The sequence below is a fragment of the Impatiens glandulifera genome, chromosome 8 (assembly GCF_907164915.1).
Source record: "Impatiens glandulifera chromosome 8, dImpGla2.1, whole genome shotgun sequence".
NCBI classification, from domain to species: Eukaryota; Viridiplantae; Streptophyta; class Magnoliopsida; order Ericales; family Balsaminaceae; genus Impatiens; species Impatiens glandulifera.
In genome coordinates, this window is record NC_061869.1 from 24,891,145 (window position 1) to 24,908,092 (window position 16,948).

Sequence of the window (16,948 nt, forward strand, 5' to 3'; positions counted from 1 at the left end):
CAAAAGGATGATATTGTGTGGTTATGACATGCACGCTTCAGTTATTTGCATTTCGGTGCTCTTCGAAATCTCTCGCTCAAGGGGTTAGTATGTGGTATTCCAAAAATTGAGCACGTGGAGAAGTTATGTGATGGTTGTGCGCTCAAAAAACAACACAAGACTTTGTTTCCACAAGCCACTACATATCGAGCACAACGCCTACTAAAGTTAGTTCACATCAATCTGTGTGGCCCGGTCACACCAGCAACCGAAGATGGGAAACGGTATTTTTTTCTTTTAGATAATGACTTTAGTCAATGTATGTGGCTTGAGGTGCTCAAAATGAAGGACGAAGCATTGTGCTACTTCAAGAAGATCAAAGCGGCAATAGAGGTAGAACGTGAGTGCAAATTGCTTGCATTATGAAAGTACCGGGTATGTTTTGGGGAGAGGCAATAAAGATAGTTGTATATCTCTTATATCGCGCACCGATAAGGAGTGTTGAAGGCATGACACCTTACAAGGCTTGGAACAATAGGAAGCCTAACGTACACCATTTGAGGACTTTTGGCTACATAGCACGCATGTGAAGAATCTCGGTCCAGGCATTCACAAGCTCGTAGATTGCTCGACGTCGGGGTTATTATTGGGCTACAAAGAGGGAGTGAAAGCCTATCGAGTGTATGATCTAGAAGGGAAGCGGTTATACGTGACCATCAACGTTATTTTCGATGAATATCATGTCTGGAATTGGGAGATAGATGATAGCACGGAGATGGAAACAACACCAACTATATTCACTATGGTCTATCCCATAAAGACCAATGTTTCGACGCCTAAACCTAGTTCACAGGAACTAGAGCAACAAACGATTGTGCCTAGTCCGAAGAAAAACTAGTGGGACACACCACCAACACATGATGACGCCCACAACATCGACTTAAAACCTCAACGTTACTGATGATTTAATGACATTTACAATCCCACTAATAATGTCGTTAATGTCGAAGTAAGAGGACTTTGTTTGATGGCTACTAAGGAGCGTAAAAGCGTGGATGAGGCACTTGCCAATGTGTCTTAGAAGGATGACATAGAGGAAAAGATGAAATCGATTCTTGAGAACAAGACGTGGTAACTTGTGTCACTTCTACTTGGTCATTGATCTATCAAGCTCAAATGGATGTTCATAGTTAAAAAAGACCTCGACGACAACATCTTGAAGCACAAGGCGAAACTCATCGAAAAAGTATATGTGCAGCGTCAAGGGGTGCATTTTGAGGAAATTTTTTCTCTAGTGGCAAGAATGGAAATAGTACGTATGTTACTTGCACTTGTTATACACAACAAGTGGCAAGTAAACCACATAGACGTGAAGTCAACATTCTTGAATGGTGATCTCGTAGAGAAGGTCTATATAAAACAACCACCTATGTTCATCGATTCCAATAACAAACGTAAAGTTCTTAAGTTGTGTAAGGCATTATATGGGCTCCGACAAACACCATAAGCATGGTACTCAAAATTGGACACCTCCCTTACTTCACTTAGTTTCACAAGAAACCCGCTCGAGCATGTTGTCTATAGAATAAGTGATTCTCAATATTTCTTATTGGTGGGTGTCTATGTGGATGACTTGATTATTAAGGGCATAAACAAGACATCATCAAGTTCAAGACACAAATGTGGGAAATGTTTAAAATGAGCAACATCGGTTTTCTAAGTTACTATTTGGGGGTTGAAGTATGTCAAAATAACGGTGAAATTATATTGTGTCAAAAGGCATATGCTACGAAGATTTTGGAGAAAGTTGACATGTGTGACTATAACCCGTGTCATAGTCAAATGGAGCATCGACTCCGTCTTAGCAAGAAATACGGGAGTACGGTTGTGGATGCAACAAGGTATCGTATCATAACTGGCATTCTTTGCTACCTAGTAAACATGCGGTCTGATATTGCTCACGTTGTGGGCATAGTTAGACGATAAATGGAGGCGCCAAGTTCTTAACATTGGGTTGCTATCAAGTAGATACTTCGATACGTACGAGGTACATTGGGTTATGAGTGTTTTTATAAGTTGGAAGGATGTGAAGCTACATTAGTAGGCTACAATGATAGTGATCTCGCTGGCGATGTTGACGACCGCAAAAGCACCTCGGGATAGTTTTTTATTGGAAGCAGCATTTTGACATGGACTTCGCATATGTAAAAGATTGTCGCTTTATCTTAATGCTAGGACGAGTACATCGTAGTGGCGACAACGGCATGTCAAGGTGTTTAGCTTAGTCGTCTTATCGGCGATCTAGTTGGGTGTAAAGAATTGAAATTTAAATTAATGGTTGATAACAAGTCAGTCATTGCTCTCTACAAGAATGTAGTTCATCATAAGAGAAGTAAACACATTGAAAAGAAGTTTCATTACATCCGAGAGTGAATTGAAGCAAGCAAGATGGACATTGATAACGTTAACACTGATGGCTAGCTAACTGATATCCTAACAATGCGTTAGGGAGAAACAATTTCCTCGAGATGCGTTTAGAGCTCGGTGTTAAGCAAGTTGAAGTAGGGGTGGAAAAAATTATTGAAAATATTGTGTCGTAATATATAAATATCAATATTTTTGGTATACCAAAGAAAAGGTAAGATATAATACCGATACCAAAATTATAGGTAAGGTAAATGTATGAGATTTTCAAAATTTTGTTATATCGAGGTATACCTAAATACCGAAATAATATTTATAAATTAAAAATTATATATTATATAATACTTATAAGGAAATAAATAAATTTGATATTAATTATTTAATTACATAATCAAAGAATTTGGAAATCAAATCAAAATATAATTATATTGTAAGATAATTCAATATATGCAATCTCTAGTCATTCTATTTTATAAGATATAAAACTAACTGTATTTCACTATAAAGTGTTTAATTTTTTTTTCAAAATAAACCTAATAAATTGTAAAATGTTATCAAGTTTATCTAAAATACAAAATACAACACGAAAAAGAGTAAAAACAACTTCAAAACCAAAACTCCCTATAACTCCTAAACAAAGGAAGAGTATATATGAAAGAATACAATCAATCGGGGTATGCAAGTACTGTCAAGTTAAGATTTCAGTCATTTCTAGAAGTACTAGTGGGTTGAAAAAATAATTATTAAAAATGTGTAAGTTGAGTCCACTCTATGAAATGAAACAAGTAGAGCCTATAGAGGTGATAAAAGTCAAACTATATTGACGAACGGGACGATGGGGAAAGAAAGTGTTTTGGTTCCATGTACTATTAACCAGAAAATATGTGGAAAAAAATTGACTAATTATGTGATCCTCGATGAAGTGTCATTTAAAGTTGTCTAAATAAAAGAGTTTGGGAGCTTATTACAGAAGCACAACTGATGTTCAAGGTACTGAGCGAAAGAAAGTTGTAGGTATGGTTTTTGATTTATTCTTAGTTGAATTGATTTTTTTTTTAAGTTAATATATTTTTTACGTATCAAAGGTATAATACCAATACTGTATTGTATACCGAAAGCAAGGTATACCGAAATCAATGTAAGGTAAAAGTATACATTTTTCTATACCAAAACTTTAGGTAATGTTTAAGGTATGAATAAAAACTTAAGTTATATCGTACCGACCTACCCTTAAGTTGAAGTAGTATAACGAAATTAAGGGGTGATCTGTTGGATAATCTCGTTAAGCTCAATAAATCAAGCCCTAAATAATATTAAACCAATGATTCTATCTTAAAAAATATGCTAAAGCATATTTTGGAAATGTGCTAAGAACATTCCTTTATTTTACTTTATTTGCTTAGATTAGATTTTGTTCCGTTATTTATTTCATTTTCAATTCAATATTGTAAGTATAAATAACTTATGCCTAGAGCTTAATAAAACAATCAAAAGTTTTTCTCTTTTCACTATACTTTTCTTTTCTCATTGATTTCTAAAAAGGAAAAAATAACGGATATACTTTTTATGATGTCTCTATAATGAGAAAAATGTGATAAATATTTTAAAGAGTAATGATATATACAGCACATTCATACAGCACTTACCTCATTTGGAAAGAAAGAGAAAATATATCTTAAAAAAATATAAGAGAGAGAAAAATATTTTCTCTTTCTTTCCAAATGAAGTAGTTGTTATATGAAGGTGTTGTATAAAGGTGTTGTATATATATCAATACTCTGTTTTAAAATGATAAGAAATTGATTATGAAGATAAATATAAAATTAATAACAAATAATAAGATAAATTTAAGGTCATTCAAATGTAACCTCAAATATGATTTTCATAATCTTTATAAATTTAAAGATATTTTTTAATTTTTATGATTGGATTTATGATAAAAGGAAAAAATATATTAGAAATGGAAAGATCGGCTACAATATAAAAAATATAATTAATATATTATGTTAGGATCTAGGTCGCGGCTGGCGGACCGGGGTCTGGCCGGTTAGCTTTTTCTGACAACGCTGAACGGTTGGTGTTTAATCCGGTTAAAGATTAACATCGGGTTTCAATACTACACAAATTGTCACAAACCCTTGAACCGAGTTCAAGTGCGGAAGTGGTTTGTTTCAGGTTGAAGCAACACACACAAGATGAATAAAGATAGAATCTGGATAATATCAGTTAGGAAATTAGGAGGTCGGTTTAAGGTTTAGTGAATCAGTTAGAATGATGTAAGTCGGTTAGTATGAGTCGGTTAGAGCGTAAAGCCGGCAGAAAGTAAAGAACAAGACACAGGTTTTTATGGATGTTCGGAGATAAAACTCCTACGTCACCCCTTCTTCTCCAATCCGCGAGAAGGATATTCACTAAGGAATACACAAACACAATACCCGATCGAGACTTATTTGCTGCTCGATAAACACTCGTACAATTCTCACATAAATTGTAATCTCACTTCAAATGCACACTTAAGCTTTTAAGTCTTAGAGAGATAAACACAACTTGTAACTTAGGTTGTTGGAACTCTTAATTGTTGTCTCGTGTGACTGCATTTACTCCTCTTCAGCTCCTTCTTTTATAGGTGAAATGTGCCAACGATCACATTTCATCAACGGATACCTTCAGGGTAATCCTTGAATCTGATTGGTTGAGCAGAGGTTCAGTGTTGCAGAACTGGCGGTTTGAGCTTCCAAGGCATAGGTCAAACCGGCTAGGTTTGTCTTTTACTTAATATAGCAACTATCGGTTGGACAGTTTCCTGCACCCGGAAGGTTGCGCCTCTGATTTATCCCAGAGTGGAAAGATCTCTTCAGGCAATCTTCTACAGCCTACAGAGTATCATCGGACTTGTATGGATATGGCAATGTCATAGTCTGTTCCTTTGGTATCATCTTCCGCGGATACTCAAAGTATCTGTTTGCACCGATTTGTAAGCTGTACTTAGTTTGATATTCTTGGCTTCTTTCTCTAAGTAGTCTCTTCATCGGTTTTCCGGTTGGATGCATTTCGGTTTAGGATATCTACCGGTTGTTCATAGCTTCAGGTTAACCGGATAGCTTTCCGGTTTTGGATACATCCTTTGCTTCTTCTTCTAACCGGTTAGATTCTTTGATCGGTTGGATTCTTGACCGGTCAAATTCTTGATCGTTCAATGTTCTTGACCGTTCCTGCACATGAAATTTGTTTTTGTTAAGTTCTTATTTTAACCGGTCTAATTTATCTAACAATTTCTCACTTTTTGATTATTTTATTTAAAATATTGAAAACCATGTAAAAAGTAAGAAGTAGGCCGGTTGTTTAAAGTTTGTTTGGCCGGATTTTTGAAAGAGACTTAGAAAAAATTTTAGAAAAATTTTAGAAAAGTTAGAGAAAAATTTTGGAAAAGTTGGAGAAAAATTTTGTTTTTGAAGAAAAATTTTATCTTATCAATTTCTCCCTTTTTGATTATTTTATTTAAAATATTCAAAACCATGTAAGAAGTAAATTGTAGGCCGGATTTCAAAAATACTTTATATATATAAAGGTAGGAAATAAAATAAAGTTAACATAAATAACAGGTAATTAAAAGTTATATTCCCTCTTCTTGGGCATATATCTCTCGAGTAGGTATTCAGCCATCACTCCCTTTCCCGGATTGCAAGGATCGACGCCAAATTCGGAGGCAAATGTTTGACCGCCCGAGGTTCCGGTGAATGGTGAATCCTATGAGGGAACTGATCTGAGTGGAATCGCATCGATACCCCGCGCTCTTTTGTTCAGCGGTATATCCTCTTCCTCAACCTCTTCAACTTCTGGTGGAACCGGGGTGAAGGGAGGAGCATTGGTCGGTTCCACAATGTCAGCCAACAGCTGTTTAGTCCGTTTACCCTCTGACTTCTTGGTAGCCTTCCTCTTTCTTGTGACCGGTCTGGTTGAGGTAGCAGCCGGATTCGAGGATTTATTTCTTTCGGCGATATCTTCTACTATTAAGTGTTGTTGGATTAGCCGAGCCGCATCCTCATTTGCTTGAACCGCTTGTTACGGTGCGGCATTTTCTACTACTTGAACATGTTGGGCCAGGTCTACATCCGCCTGTTCCCTTTCCTTCTGAAGCCGTATTTTCTCGTCTTCGGCTTCTTGGATCTTTTGAGCCGCGATCTCGTTCGCTTTCTCAAGTGCTTCGTCGGCTGCTAGCTTGGCCGCAATCATCTCTGTCAGTTGTTCGGAGACCGCTTGTAGCTCGGCTTGGGTCTGGGCATGCTTTTCTTCAAGCGCCGCCATTCTTTCAAGTATTGAACCGGACTGGATACCGGATTGAAGTAGACCCTCTTCAAAAGTTGCTAGATTTTGATCTGTTGATGTAAGCTGTTGGGCGGTTTGATTGTGACCCTCTTCAAGAGTCATTAGTCGTTGATCCATTAAACCGAGCCGCTGATCTGTTTCAGCAAGACCGTTCTCCAGATTTGGAGTTCTCTGTATCGTGGAGCTGAACAGTAGATCGGTTAGGCCATAGTTATCTTCAACGGATGTAAGCCGTTGGATCGCAGAGTTCAGTTTTTCACCGGTAGACTCAATCAACCGGTTGAATTTCTTTGCTCTTTCCTTCATTTTTTTCTGCCACGGCATGATGGCATCCTGACAAAATTCCTCGATTACATCATTGACATCGTCCTTGGTTAGAGTAGGCACCGGCGTCTTGTCAGTTTGTGGAGACCCGGGCCGATCGGTGAGTAGAGTATCCGTTTCGGTTTCAATTTTGTTGACCGTGGGTTCTGGTGGAGGAGGGGCATTCTCGGCCTCATTCGGATTTGGGCCGCCGTTGGATTCGTAACCGTCATCACCTTCAGGATGAGATCTGGAAAAGTGTGAAGCTTCTTGATGAACGGGATCCGATTCGAACCGCGTCATCTCATCGGTTAGCTCCCGTTCCTTAGCCGTTAACATTTCCAGCATTATTACATCGAGCTAAGTTTTCTCCTCTTCGAGGACATTCTTTTCACAAAGATGACGGATGTGGCCGGTGAGTTCTATCAATCGGGCGTGCGGTTCAACCATCCTTCCTCTTCTAAGAGCGGTGACCACGCTCTTCGTCTTTGTAAGGTCGAACACCGACTTTTCCATCTCCACCAGTTTTTCATATCTCTGATGAGCGGGATGCTCTGGTAACATGTCGGCATAACCGACTTCTTGTCGTTCCAGAGCCCATTGATAGTAGACATTGCTCACCGCATGAGCCTGCTCGAAAAGTTGCTCTATTATTTGGGAGACAAGTCCCTCTCCCAATTGTCGAACGTCGTCGTCCGCGATTTCAAATATCTCCGGTCGTCTGGCTGAACCGGTTCATTCATTGATGTTTTTGGTCGGATGTTCTTCGACTACCTTCTCCTTTCCTTTGTCTAACCGATTTTCCTCGGTGTTACTTGAGTTGGTGCGGCTGGAGCTAGTTGCGGAGTCCTCCGGATTAATATTTTCGGCTTGAATATTTGTCGATCCGGATGTGTGTGGAACCGCCTTACTTCCGGATTGTTCACCCGCCGGAGCCTTTTTCTTTCTAGGCTGCGATTTCTTAGGACGAGTGGTTGATTGTTTACCGGCTGAGACCTTCACTCTGCCCGGTCGGGTCGTTGTTCCCAAGAAATGAGTAAATCTTATTATCTTGCTGGAAGGTATAAGGACACCTGGGCCGGTTTCGATATTTGAATGGCGCATCAGCTTGCCGAGAGGAACGACATAACCTTGAGATCGTTTTGAGGTCGGATTCACCATCTCACACAGATTGGAGAAAACAACTTTGGCCCAGTTGATTTTAATGCCTCTGACCAAGCCGGTCAGCATCTCAATTTTCGAACGTGTGAGGCTATCGTAGTTGCCTCCTCTTCCTTGGACCGACTTTGAGATAATCTCGCAAAGTGGCCTGTATTCCGGTTTGAGGTCCGTTTTCTTACCGGAAACCACTATAGGTTGGTCAGTATCCAATACATCACAGCGAACCGCAAGGAGTTCGTCCTCGTCTGTTTCCACAGAGAAGTCACTCCCTTCTGTCGGTAAGCGGAAAACTTCAGCAACCGATTCTTTTGTAATTTGAAACGGTTTTCCACCGACCGTTGCGGATATAATTCCTTCATCGAGTACGGCGGTTTGGAAAAATTACGTGACCGCGTCTTGATACAGGACGAACGGTCCATTTAGAAAATGTTCAAGACCCGAGGCAGATATGAGATTCAGCACTTGTTTAGTCTCTATCGATCCGTTGGTTCAAATTTCGTCGAAGTCCACTTGGAAGATGTGAGTGAAGAGTACAGAATCATGACCCATTTTTCTTAGAGAGACCGGAAGTTGGAAAGATTGAAGATTTGAGGATAAGGGATTGCTAGAGAGAGTAAGCAGATTCGCGGAAGAAGGAAATAAAATTGTGAATGAGGGTATTTATAGGCCGCGGCCTAGAATACGAACCAACGCAAGCCGTCACATCAGAAAAAGGCGCCAAAATTCCCTCCAAAACGTGTTGGTGGTAGGCCTTTGGGCGGCAACCTTTTGGCGGGATGTCTTTTGGCGGGAAGTTATTAAAGCGGTTAATCTTTTAACCGATAATTAAGGAGGCGGTGAATTAACCGGTGATTAATGAAGCGGTAAGCGATTTTAACCGGTTGAGAATTTAAACCAATATTCGAACTTTGTAATTTTGAGCCGATTTTTGAACTTTATAATTTAAATTCATATTCGATTAACGAAGAAGACATAATAATGATAGAACCGATATAAAGATCAGTTGGAAGTAAAAATACAAGGTTAAAATTAAGAATTAACCGACTTAGAACCTAAATCATTCTAGAAAATTTGTCTTCCACCACTTCCTCGTTGAGGACATTTGAGAGATTTATCGGTGTACCCGGTCCAAGATTTGGAACGTAGGCCCGAATGACCCAGCTCAAGTGAGGATCATAGCCGAACCATTTCTTCGTTTCGACCATGGTCTTCAAGTTGTTAAAGATGACGGATGTCCAGTTGATGGGGGTTGAGCTGACGATATAGGTCATCATGTCGAAAGCTCTTCTAGAGTAGTTTTATTTGGAGATTGGCAGATGATCGACCGGTTAACGATCTCATGCAGGAGTTGAATGTGGGGAGTAAGATTGGCGTTAAGGCCGTGGTTGTCAATCGGTGTTTCGGATCCAAAGAATAGTTCAGCGTAATCAACAGCTGCACTTCCCACCCTTGAAGGAAAGTCCGAGAACCCCTCGGTTGGGAGATTAAACATCCCGACGAGTCGGCTCTCAGGGAGAACGATGACACTACTTTTAACGGTGGAGACAATGGCACCGTTAAACATGTGTGCATTTGAGAAACATTCTAGTACCTCAGGAATAAATAGAGGTCCGGATTCTTCTAGAAAATCAAGAAGTCCGGTGTCGACTAGAGATTCAAAGATTAATTCTCTTGTTTCAATGTCTTCCATGGAGAGTACTGAATCAAAATCGACGCAAAGATAGTTTCTGAGAGTGCGATGAGACATTTTTCTGATTTGCTAAGAGAGATAGAAAGTTAAGATATGTTGTGAAGTGGATTGAAATGAGAGGGAGAGGTTTCTTAAATAGATTTGAAATGAGAGGGAACGTAAGAGCATTTAATGTTAATATTCCTTTTTGTCTCATTAATGCTGGGGAATATTTATGTTTTCAAAACGCCTTGGGAAGTGGCAATTTTTTACCGGTTACGGAGACCGAGGCTAAGAATCTAGTTGGGAACGAACTAAGTTTGTGTAATTTCCCATGCAGTTGGAATTCAAAATTACTAGATTTTTATTAATGAAAAGTGGATTACATTGAACCGAAGGAAACATAAATTAGACCGAAATGAAGCATAATCGAGTAGGATAAAAATACAACCGGTGCTTGAAGCAAAATGACCGATTGTCCGAAGGAGTGACTAATGGTCGGAGGAGGTGAGGTTTCTATTCTTCTTCTTCCAAGCTTTCTCAAACCGCTCATAGAAGGAATCAGCGGAATCCCTGGTCAAGACCTGGGATTGGTTCAGCCCTTCGCCTGGACAGAGCGGAACCCCGAGTTCGATTAGTAGAGAGCTGATTTGAGGAATGAAGTCGGTATGACGGGTATTGATCATCCAGATTAGGATGTCAAACAGCAGCCTAGACTAATTGACCGGAGTATCAGTTATGATGGCGGTCATGATGTTGGAAATTGTGGTGCAGTAGGTGTTGGTGACATCCTTTCCCATGATGGCCCTACCGATTATGTCGTTGAGAAGCTGATATTCAGCCCTCAACGATGACCGAGCTCCGTGATCATCGACCGGAGAGTTGGAGCCGGAAAATTCCAGAGATATTTCGGCTTTCTGTTCAGCCGAGACATTTAGGTCAGTAAGACCTTCCTTTGGAAAGTCGAAGTACCGAGCGAAGTCTCGCTCAGAGAAGTTAAAAACCGTTCCTCTTACACTTGACTAGATAAGAGTGTCGAAGATTGGAGTGCCACATAAAACTCTAGCATTATGGAAGAATTCGATTACGGTCTCAGGAAAGATGACATGTTTGTCATCTAGGAAAGACTTCAGACCGATACTTTCCAGAGACTTAATCATTTTGAAGATCTCGTAGTATTGTTTCCCATGTGTCGAGTCAAAATCAACTTGAAGAATGTTTTGAAACTGAGACATTTTTGTCTTAGTGAGATGACAGGTTGATATTGTGAATATTTGTTTGATGTTCATCTAACTTATATATTAGTTGGGAGGTGATATAGGTGATCAGTATTATCCAGAGGGTACCAGGTAATTTAGTTTATTAACCATAGGATAAAACATTTTGCATGAATCAGGTATGTTTACAGCCTAATGGTGTGAGTCATATGCCTGGACGGTGAGAGATATCATATCTTCACGTCTTTTGAGGTATGACTACTTTGTTTTGAAAAGTTATCTTTTCATAACAGATACGTCCAAACACAGACAGTTGTTCCATTTTTGTTAGGAAGCCAAATACTCCAGAATATATTATATTCAAACTGGTTGGTTTTCAGCCATTGGTCTCGATGCAGTTAATTAGTGTAGGTACTAAGTAACTGGTCGGTTTACTGTAACTGATAGACAAAACGGTTCTTCAATAAATACGATGGTAAATTCGATTTCCGACATTTTAGGAAGGACTGCCGGTTTTGTCTGTCCGAACCGATTTTTCCCTTTAGAAGTTAAAGGTTTAAGAAATGAGTTGATTAATATCGGTAAAACCGATGATGTTTCTGAAGTAAGAAAACTTAGCTTCCTGCGGGGGCTTTGTGAAGATATCGGCTACTTGTTGATCAGTTGATACATATTCCAACCGGATGTGCTTCTACATAACATGTTCCCGGATGAATTGATGCCTTATGTCGATGTGCTTGGTTCTAGAGTGTAAAACCGGATTGTACGTGATTGTTATAGCACTTGTGTTGTCACAAAAAATAGGAGACTCTTAGGCGGTGATACCGAAGTCCTTTAGTTGCTATTGAATCCATAGGAGTTGTGAGCAACAACTTCCGGCTGCCAAATATTCAGCCTCTACGGTTGATGTAGCAACCGACGTTTGCTTCTTGTTGTGCCATGAAACAAGCCGATCACCTAAGAATTGGCATGTTCCGCTGGTACTTTTTCTATCAACTTTACATCCTGCATAGTCTACATCAGAATAGCTTGTGAGGTTAAACGATGAGTCCTTTGGATACCACAGACCGACTTTAGGGGTTCCCTTTAGATATTTCAGGATTCGTTTAGCGGCTGTATAGTGAGACTGTTTGGGATTAACCTAGAATCTTCCACACACTCCGATTTCAAATAGTATGTCTGGTCTACTTGCTGTCAGGTATAAAAGTGAACCGATAATTCCACGATAGGCGGTCAGGTCTACTCCCTAACCGTCATCATCTTTATCCAGCTTGATTGATGAGCTCATTGGGGTGGCGGCAGAAGAGCATGTATCCATCCCAAATTTCTCTAGAAGTTCCTTTGTATATTTGGGCTGACTGATGAAGGTTCCTCCTTCGAGTTGTTTAACCTGAAGACCTAGGAAGAAGCTTAATTCTCCCATCATACTCATTTCAAATTTGTTAGCCATCAGGGTTGAGAATTTATCACACAACTTGGGGTCGGTTGATTTGAAAATGATATCATCCACATATATTTGAACAAGTAGAATGTGTCCCTTTTTCTCAAATTTAAATAGAGTTTTATCCACTGAACCTATTATAAAATCATGATGTATCAGAAATGTGGTTAATGTATCATACCAAGCTCTAGGAGCTTGTTTTAAACCATACAGTGCTTTATTTAGACGATATACATGATTAGGCAGATCAGCATTTTTAAAATCGGGTGGTTGTTCAACGTATACTTCTTCACGTAGGTCACCATTTAAAAATGCACTTTTAACATCCATTTGGAAAACTTTAAAATTTTTGAAAGCAACAAAGGCTAGAAAAATCCTAATGGATTCAATCCTAGCTACATGAGCAAATGATTCTTCAAAATCAATGCCTTCTTCCTGTTTGTATCCTTGTTCCATTAATCTAGCTTTGTTCCTCGTAACCAAACCGTCTAGATTGAGTTTATTTTTGAATACCCATCTTGTTCCTATGACAGGTTGATCTTTCGGTCTAGGAACTAGGTACCAGACTTTATTACTCTCAAACTGGTTTAACTCTTCTTGCATTGCCAAGATCCAGTCCGGATCCGTCAATGCTTCATCCAACCTTTTCGGCTCAATCTGGGATATGAAAGCGGAATTAAAATATTCCTCCAGTTTTCGTCGCCTAGTTTGGACGGGTTTTGAAGGGTCACCTATAATAAGCTCAGGAGGATGATTTGTGTTCCTATTGAGATTCGGTTCAGGAGTGTCTAACAAATTACCGTTTGTTTGATCAAGGCTAAACATATCGGTAGGCTGAACAGTAGTGTCAGACCGACCGATTTCCTCAAGTTGAACCGAGGTGTCAGCTTCCTGCTGTGTGACAGCTTGGTCCGGCTGGGTTTCAACAACACCCAGGTCATGGACAAACCATTTGTAAACCGGAATCTCATCTTCACTATCAGAATGGATATAATTATTTTCCAAGCTGTTGTGTAGATCAAAGGATGATGCAGTGTTACTTTCAACCGATTCATCGAATACAACATGAAGAGATTCTTCCACGGTTAAAGTTCTAGTATTATAAACTCTATATGCTTTACTAACTACTGAGTAACCTAGCATGATCCCAATATCGGATTTTGCATCAAAAGCAGATAAGTAGTTTTTACCATTAATGTGAATGTAACATTTACAACCGAAGATTTTAAGATACCTAATGTTAGGAATTCTATCAAAATACACTTCATACGGTGTTTTGTTATGAAATTTGTTAATCAAAAACCGGTTTTGTGTATAACATGCAGTACTGATAGCTTCAGCCTAAAATTTTTGAGCAACACCTGAGTCGGCTATCATAGACCTTGCGGCTTCCTTGAGAGTTTGGTTTCTTCTCTCAGCCAGGTCGTTCTGTTGAGGGGTTCTAGCACTAGACAACTCGTGTCTAATGTCGGATTCATCAAGAAATGCATTTAGAGTACTATTTGTAAATTCGGTTCCTCTATCACTCCTAATGCTATTTATGCGTGTTGATTTTTCATTTTGTAAACGCTTAAGCAATGTAATTGAATTTGATACGGTTTCACGTTTAGATGCCAAAAATGTGACCTATGTATATCTAGAATAATCATCAACAACAACCATAGTGTAAAGCATACCACCTAGGCTGGTGACCCTAATTGGTCCAAATAAATCCATGTGAAGAAGATCTAAACATCGGTTAAACTGAATGTGTCCTTTACTCTTAAAGATTGATTTAGTCTGTTTACCCATTTGACATGCTGAACACACCTTATCCTTATTAAATACTATATCAGGAATTCCTTCAACTAGCTTTTTATCGCGGATATAATTTAAGGTTTTGAGGTTTAGATGGTTTAGCCTTTTATGCCATAGCCAGGTTTGATCGGTTTTAGCTACCATACAAACAGGATGCTCCACTTCATTTTTCTAGTCTACCTTGTATATATTTCCTAACCTATTTCCGGTTAGTAGTGTGTTACCCTGATAGTTTTTAACTAAGCATGCATGTTTGAGAAATTCTACTGTAAATCCAGCATCACATATCTAACTAATACTTGGCAGGTTAAAATGTAGATTTTCAACTAGAAGTACATTGTCAATTGTTAAATTACCATGGACAATCTTACCCTTGCCCACAGTTCTACCTCTTGAGTTGTCACCAAGACAATCATTGCACCGGTTTCTATTTTGATGTCAGTTAGAAGGTTGTTGTTTCCAGTCATGTGTCTAGAGCAACCGCTGTCCAGGTACCACTCAGAGTTTCCTAGCCGTTTTTTCATATCCTGCAAAATATACATATTTACAACTATTTGGTACCCACATTTACTTGGATCCGCAATTGATTAGTCCATTGGGTATCCAGACTTTGATAAGTCGAACAACTTTCCCGGTTATGGTTCTAACTAGTTTTCATGTACTTAGTCTAACATCTTTCTGTTTTACTAAGAGTGCCTTATTTTGTGGTGGCCTTTAATTTATTCTATGTGGTCATGGATCGGTTTGTTTACCTTTTGGCCGGTTGGCTTTCCTTCTCTCAGGATGAAACCATTTTTCGGAGTCTGTTGGACTTACATAGGTTATTTCTTCTTCCGGTTTTGAGTCACTTTGTTCCTCATCGTCGGTTGAAGAGCTCTTGACAAATCTTACAAAGGGAAGATTATCTTTTGTGAGCTTCATCTCGTTGGAACGGTTCTGGTTGTCGGATCTGTTGTTCTTGTATCCAAGACCAAATTTGCATTTGGGATGTCTCTTATATTTAGACAACTGGTTCACAATTTCACTGGATCTTTTCCATGCGGCTATTTGATACCAGGTTCGTGCATCTTCCTCTTCGGTCAACTCTTGAACTGACTCCTTAAGCTATTTAGTCTCAGAGGATAGTTCAGGTGCTGTCTCGGTTTCTAAGATTTCCTCAGGTTGAATACTATCGATTTCAGGTTTAGACCGGGTTGGTGCTATGGGGTCGATTCTAAAGTTGAGTCGGGTTGGTATTAAGGTTAATAGATTCTTATACTCTACTACCATGTCATTTAGTGCATTAAATAACTCATCTTTAGTAAATTCTTCACAAGAAGTATTAAATACTTGTTCTTTGTTTGCCATGAGACAAGTGAGTTCATCATCGCTGTCACTGTGAGCCCATAAACTTCCTCCATCATCGGCTATCAGTGCTTTCTGAATTTCCTTCTCTTCATCGGTTTGTGAATAGTTGTTGTTTCTTTGGTTCTGATCATCCGGTTTCCGGTCATCCCGTCTTGGTTTTCTGCATTCCCACCCGAAATGTCCCAAACAATTGCAATTATAACATCTAATATTAGATTTATCACTGTAGTTATAGTTGTTGTTTGTCGGTTGGCTTTTCTTCATGAATCTGCCAAACTTCTGTGCAAGCATTGCCATGGCATCCTGTTAGATAAAATTAGATCGGTTAAATAAAACTTAACAGAAACAAAACTCTTGTGCAGGAACAGGAAAAGGACTGAACCGGTCAAATTATGAAACCGGTTAAGAAACGAAACCGGACAAAGAACTCAATAGGCCAAGTAACTCAACCGATCAAATTATCAACCCGACCAAAAACCTGACCGAACAAGAAAGACAAGATCGGTCAAAACAGAAGGACGGAAACACTAGACAGTCGGTCATTAAGAAGCCAATGAATAACCGGAAGTCATCCGGTTAACACACATAACCGACCAGTATAAAAAGATACTTCGGGTATCTGTTGAGAATGATACCAAAGGAACAGACTGAACATTGTCATATTCATACAAGTCTGAGGAAAGTCTGTAGGCTACAGAAAATCGTCCTACAAGATCTTTCCACTTCAGGATAAATCAGAAAGGCAATCTTCCAAGTACAGACAACTGTCTAACCGACAGTTACCACATTGAGTAAAAGACAAACTTAGCCGGTTTGACCTACATACTGGAAGACTAGACCGCCAGGTCTGAAAAGTTGACCGCCAGCTCTGAAAAGTTGACCGCTAGGTCTGAATCACTGAACCTCTGCTCAACCAATCAAATTCAAGGAAATGAAATGTGACCGTTGGCACATTTCACCTATAAAAGGAGGAGCTGAAGAGGAGTAAATACGGGACACAGTGGACAATTAATTTACAATTGATAAGATTGTGTTCTATCTCTAGAAATATTAAGTGCTAAGTTGAAGTGTGTAATTACAATTCCGGTTAAAATTGTACGAGTGTTATCGAGCAGGAAATAAGTCTCGATCGGATTGTGTTTGTATTCCTTAGTGAATATCCTTCTCGCGGTTTCGAGAGGAAGGGGTGACGTAAGAGATTTATCTCCGAACATCCATAAAATCTGTTTTGTTACCTGCTTTCTGCTTATTTTACTTTATTACCGATCTGCACTAACTGCCTTG